This window comes from Microchirus variegatus (assembly GCF_963457635.1).
Source record: "Microchirus variegatus genome assembly, chromosome: 10".
Classification (NCBI taxonomy): domain Eukaryota; kingdom Metazoa; phylum Chordata; class Actinopteri; order Pleuronectiformes; family Soleidae; genus Microchirus; species Microchirus variegatus.
In genome coordinates, this window is record NC_139811.1 from 5,538,089 (window position 1) to 5,545,348 (window position 7,260).

The following is a 7,260-nucleotide window of genomic DNA, read 5'->3' on the forward strand; positions in this document are numbered from 1 at the left end:
GCAGTTGTAATCAGACAGAGCGGAAGAAGAAAAAGTGGATGCACAGAATTCTACAAATCATTCTCGGAATATGAAAAATGTTTCTCCATTCTAGAAGTGTTCAAGACCCATCTTTCAAATGATAGCGAGGTCTGCGTTGGGTTCAGGTTCGAACGTTCTTGGGTCATTTCTGTTTAGGGGTTGCTGAGCCTTTCTCTCGGTCGAAATGCAAAAAACACCGTCCAGCTTTTTCTAAATGCACGATGAAAATGGCTCAAATGGAGATCTCCACTTCCAAGCTGTGCCATGTGGAATTTAATGGGTGTAAATGAACCTCGTTTAAAGAAAAGGCTCGAGCACGGTGCATTCTAAAATAGCTGTAATTGTAGTTCCTGCACATGCAAATGTTTAAAGTTGAGATGTCAAAATGTGAAAAATGTTACAAGTCTTATTTCTGTAACCCTAAGGTCATGTCGCTCAATAAAGCACAGTCAACGATATGTTTTTGCATCCATGTATATGTTGTTTGCTCAGACCTGATGATCGAGACTTTATTTCCTTTAAGCTTGTGACCAAAATTAAAGAGTAAAAGTTTGTGTAGATTCTTTTTTTTAGCTTTCTAAATGTACAAAAAAATGACTCGAACACAGCTGCCAGGTATTAGTTCTGTGCTGATTGGCTGTTTCAGAATTTCTGTGGCGTTTTTCCTCTAACACGTCGGGTCAAATCAGTTCTGAACAGCATGTCTGACCGCAGAGAACACAGCTACACATGCACAATCTATACGTCCGATTTAAGTCTTTATGTATATGCAATAAAGTCTGACTTGTTGGTGGTACAAAAAAAGAGTATCCAAATATGTAATTTCTAGCATTTTCCCTTCAGAGCTAAGCTGGAGACAAACCATGGAAATATTTAAGATTCCATCACAGGAGGAAAAGACGAAGAGACTGAGGTCCGAAAAAGAAGGATATTCTCTTTAGCATTTGTGGTCACTTTGAAATTCAAATTTCTGACCAGTGAGATTATATAAGCATAATTAGATAAGTAATGACAAGTGACGTGAGTATGTTAAAGGCGCCATAGGTAAGAATGTGGCCAAAAACGGTTACTACATTCAAATTCAAAATACCGAGGTCTTTTAGGTGTCGTTTTCTGACCTAACTGGCAACAAGTGGTTGCTCTGCAGCTGAGACTCTACTGACTGCAATGATTGGTAGATGGCGGTAGGTGGCGCCACATGCCTAAACATGATTTTAAAACATAAACATGATTTGCAGTTTGCAAAATACTTTTTTAATGCAAATATTTTGTTGTTGGTGAGTTCAGTTTGTTTTATGAACATTATTCCTGAGTCTCTGTGACATACTGTGACATGATTTTATGGCCAGTTGCTTTAGATTTATTACATAATGCACCTTTAAGACTTGATTTGACAGACTTACGTTCCTTTTATGAGGCGTTCAGTACCTGAGAATGTCTTTATATGTCGACGATATGCTCAGCTTTGTCACCGACGATGCTGGGAGTTCTATCTTAGGGCAAAATAATGAACTGACATTACGATTTAAATTGAATATGCATCTTAATTATTAAAGATGCATTATGTAATAAATCTAAAGCAACTGGCCATAAAATCCTCCTAATATGTCACAGAGACTCAGGAATAATGTTCATATAACAAACTGAACTCACCAACAACAACAGTACAGACAAAATATTTGTATTAAAAAAATATATTTTGCAGACTGCAAATCATGTTTATGTTTTGAAATCATGTTTTGGCATGTGGCGCCACCTACCGCCATCTACCAATCATTGCAGTCAGTAGAGTCTCAGCTGCCGAGCAACCACGGGTTGCCAGTTACATCAGAAAGCAAAACCTAAAAGACCTCCTTTGAATTTGAATGTAGTAACCGTCTCTGGCCAAATTCTTACATATGGCACCTTTAAATACAACCATAGTGATTTTACACAGACAATTGAAAAATGTTTATAAAAAATTAATCAGAAGTTTAATTATGTTAGTGTAGATACTGCACAAATGATACATGCATAAACATCAAAATACAACGATAAGCTGTTATCTGCTAGTTATCTGTTTATTTTTTACATGGCTGATATGGTAGCAAATATGCCTGGAGTACAACAGTTGCACCAAATTGTACTTGACAAATTGACTTAAGATTTCCTAGAGTGTGTTTTCCGTATGATATGCACACGTGTGAGATGCTCCGTGCAGTCGTCGTCGTCGTCCACAGGTCGAACCACTCGCACAAAGTGAGGCGGAGAAAAAGGGGAAACGTTGCCCGAAAGCATTTGAAAAGAATTAGAGTCAAATTCTTCTTAATGGAAAAACCTTGGAGAAGGAACCTGAGGAAGGAGCAGCTATTTTCCCCTTTAAGAAAGTACAAAGACTGAATATATGAACTATATACTTAAGTTGCATTGTAAGTACTTGAGAAAATGTACTCGCACAAACACGCTGACACGTTTATAAGTACTCTAGAGCGAGGGTGAGAAAAAGACAGAGAGGACTATCAACATGGTGTTAAGTTTACTTTTGTCTGTCAGAACGTTTGACACTGGTGCATCAACACACACACACACACACACACACGCACATACAGGCAGAAAAATTGAGATCTTCCTCATGAGGAAATTGGTCCTTGTACAAGATTCTGCAGCAGTCTTTTTAGCATACTTAGAATCAGTTAATGCCCCCTATCTTTAACCTTAACACAGTAATTCCAACATTACCCAGGGCCTCAGAAAAAGGATCTTACTCATCAGAACCAGGCTTTGGTCCCCATGTGGACTTGTGGTCATGAAAAAAGGTCATGTTTATAACAGAGCGGTCATAAAAAAAAGGTTACAAATATAAATACACACACATACTGTGGATACTTGATGCTTATATCTTTTGAATACTTTTGTTCCACAGATTTTCCAAATACGTTTTTTTGTGGTGTTAATCCCATTCCTCGTGATTATGAAATGTTGACGGCTGACACTGAGAGTCCCAGAGTAAGGGATGCTTTGAAAATGTTTGTCATGTTTATACAATGTTCTCCCCTTTGACAAATGACATGTTTTGCTGGAAAGTATTGTATGACTTTTTTGTGAAATTTTGGATCAACATTTTTTTCCCTAAAAAGTTGTCAAATTTTGGAACGACATAGTATAGTATAACGTTTTTGTAAAACTTTGGATCAAAAAATTTTTTTTCCAAAAAATTGTCAAATTTTGGACGACATGGTATAGTTTGACGTTTTTGTCAAATTTTGAACCAAAATAATTTTTTCAAAAAAATTTCTATTTTTGGACGACATAGTATAGTATGACTTTTTGGCAAATTTTGGTCCAACATTTTGTTTTCAAAAAATTTGCACGACATGACGTTTTTGTCTAATTTTGGACCCAAGTTTTTTTTTCAAAAAAGTTGGCACATTTTGGACGACATAGTATAGTATGAAGTTTTTGTCAAATTTTGGACCAACCTTTTTTTCCAAAAGAAATTCAAATTTCAAATACTTTTGTTCCACAGATTTTCCCCAAAAAGTTTTTTTGTGGTGTTAATCCCAATCATCATGATTATGAAATGTTGACGGCTTGACGTTTGATTACCAAGAGAAGGTTTGAGTCCCAGAGTCAGGGATGCTTTGAATATTTTTGTCATGTTTAAACAATGTTCTCCCCTTTGACAAATGACATGTTTTGCTGGAAAGTATTGTATGACTTTTTTGTGAAATTTTGGATCAACATTTTTTTCCCTAAAAAGTAGTCAAATTTTGGAACGACATAGTATAGTATAACGTTTTTGTAAAACTTTGGATCAAAAGTTTTTTTTTCCAAAAAATTGTCAAATTTTGGACGACATAGTATAGTATGACTTTTTGGCGAATTTTGGACCAACATTTTTTTTTCCAAAAATATGCACGACATGACGTTTTTGTCAAATGTTGGACCAAAGTTTTTTTTTCAAAAATGTTGGCACATTTTGGACGACATAGTATAGTATGAAGTTTTTGTCAAATTTTGAACCAACATTTTTTTTCCAAAAGTTCCAAAAATTTCAAATACTTTTGTTCCACAGATTTTCCCCAAAAAGTTTTTTTTGTGGTGTTAATCCCAATCATCGTGATTATGAAATGTTGACGGCTTGATGTTTGATTACCAAGAGAAGGTTTGAGTCCCAGAGTCAGGGATGCTTTGAATATTTTTGTCATGTTTACACAAAGTTCTCCCCTTTGACAAATGGGCAAATGACATGTTTTGCTGGAAAGCTCCAAGTTCAGGTGTGTTTTTAGCTCAGGTCTCGTATTAGTCGAGCAAACATTGGGGTCATTAGGGGTCACCTTCTGGTTTCTGCTGCGCAGGAAATGGCCATTTCATGGCAAATATCTGGCTCCTTAAAAGAGGTCAGAGATCCAGTGGGAAGAGATTTTCATCACCTGATAACATTTTTTTTTTTAATTAGACAGATTTAAATTTTACTGTAAACGAACTAAGTCCAAATATGATTACGTAACTTCAGGATAAGTCAGAATTCCAGAATGCCTAGTTTTTTCGGGAAATGAAGGGGTTTTGTGCTGAGAGAAGTAATAATAGTACTGAGTCATAATGATAGTAATCCAGACTTTACAAGTTTAAAAGGGTCTCACAGTCACCTGAGACCTGTTGTTATTGATCCTGCTGGAGATGCCATCATCTCATCATGGAAGATCAACTCTTGAACTATACGATGTCCTTCATGTGCACGTCAGTTGTCTCTGGGTTACTTCAGCTTCCTCCCATAAATTGACAGTAGTCATGAATTCATGATTCAGTTCAGTGCTTCCATTGAAAAGTGTGTTGGATAATATTATGGCGACATGGTTTTTTAAAGACAGTGCAGTCAAGGCAGCGCCGTTATAATCTTTATTTTCTCTGAAACCACTGGACACTTGAGAGGATAATTTTCACTATGCAATTTTCAGTGCAACAATCACAAAAGGGATAAAGCATCACATTTTGGACAACATAGGATACTATGACGTTTTTGTCAAATTGTGGACCAAAATAATAATAAAAAAAAAAATTACAATTTTGGACGACATAGTATAGTATGACGTTTTTGTCAAATTTTGACCCAAAATAACTTTTTTTCCAAAAGAATTTCAAATTTTGAACGACATAGTATAGTATGACGTTTTTGTCAAATTTTGACCCAAAATAACTTTTTTTCCAAAAGAATTTCAAATTTTGAACGACATAGTATAGTATGACGTTTTTGTCAAATGTTGAACCAACATTTTTTTTCCAAAATAATTAAAAATTTTGGAAGACATAGTACAGTATGAAGTTTTTTTTTTTTTTTTTATTGTTGACGACAGTGTAATATGCCGTTTTTGTCAAATTGTGGACCAAAATAATTATATGAAAAAAAATTAAATTTTTGGACGACATAGTATAGGATGATGTTTTGCCAAATTTGAACGACATAGTATAGGATGATGTTTTTGTCAAATTTTGACCCAAAATCATTTTTTTTCCAAAAGAATTTCAAATGTTGGACGACATAGGAAAAAAATGTTGCAACACGTTCCAACAAACGTATGACGTTTTTGTCAAATGTTGGACCAACATTTTTTTCCAAAATAATTAAAAATTTTGGACCACATAGTACAGTATGAAGTTTTTTTTATTATTGTTGGACGACATAGTATTATATGAAGTTTTTTGTCAATTTTTTTTTTACATCTTTTTGGAAGACATTTTTTTTGGGGGGGTGAGTGTTTTATTACTCAACAATCACAAAGGGGATAAGGGTCGTTTTTCTAGAAATTAGCAAATTAAGCTTTGCAATTTCACGCCATAAGTTCACACCAAATGTATATAGTGGACCGCTCTTCAAAGCAAGTGTCTGTGGTGATCATCTTCTTTGTTGTCCTCTTGTTCATCGACCAAAAGAAGAACACAACCTCCAACTGGACCGGAAAGTGTTACATGAATCATGTACAGTCGCCGAGTTTGGTTCTCATGGTTGGGGGTGTCACATCGGTCAGTTGAGGGTCCACACATGATCTGATGATACGTTGATGCTATGCTCACGTCCGGCTGGAGGGTACAACAAGGAAGGTATGAATCTGGCCTGAGGCACCATATGTTTGTGTGTAAAGGGGCTGCATTACAGAGGGGCGGCTGGGAGGGATCCTAAACCTTCCTTCCAGCTGTTTCCCCCCTGGGAGCAAGGCTCTTCCACACTGCAGAGCCCCTTGATGGTGTCGTTAAAAAAAAAACAGACTGTCCGGCGACGAGGAGGCGGGTGGAAGAATGTGGAGAGGAGGGATGGAGGAACGACAGCAGGATGCAGCGAAGGTGTATGGAAGAGGAGGAGGAGGAGGAGGAGAAGAAATAGTCAATTGTTATCTATAAATCAACGTTACAGATGGAGATGAACAGAAACAACTCACCGTGTATCCAGCGTATAAAAACAGAATGTTCGAACACTTGGCATCAATCTGATAACCAGTTGTGTGGTAAAACATAATAGTGTAACCTCACACATAGACTCAATGGGAGCAGAGAGGAAATCTTTTATATTTTTGCACAACGAAAAATGAAGAAATAAGTATATTATGACGTTTTTGTCAAATTTTCGACCAAATTTAAAAAAAAAAGTTTCTGTCAGATTTTACATAGTATAATAAGACATAGTATAATAAGACTTTGTGTTTAGCTGTGTTTTGGGTGACGTTTTTGTCAAGTTTTGGGCCAAAAAGAATGTTTTTCCAAAAAATTGTCAGATTTTGGACGACATAGTATAGCATGTCATTTTTGCCAAATTTTGGATCAAATTTTTTTTTCAAAAATGGTCACATTTTGGACGACATAGTAGTGTATGACGTACTACATAGTATAGTATGACTTTTTTTATCAAGTTCTGGGCCAAAAAAATGTTTTTCAAATTTTTTTTCAGATTTTGGACGACATAGTATAGCATGTCGTTTTTGTCAAATTTTGGACCAAATTTTTTTCTCAAAAAAATTGTCACATTTTGGACGACATAGTATAGTATGACGTACTACATAGTAGTGTTTGACGTTTTTGTCAAGTTTTGGGCCAAAAAATTTTTTTTCAAAAAAATTATCAGATTTTTGTCAAATTTTGGACCAAATTTCTTTTTCAAAAAACGGTCCCAGTTTGGACAACATAGTATAGTAGGACGTTTTGGTCACATTTTGGAGTAAAATATATATATTTTTTTTAAATTTCAGATTTTGGACGACATAGTATAGC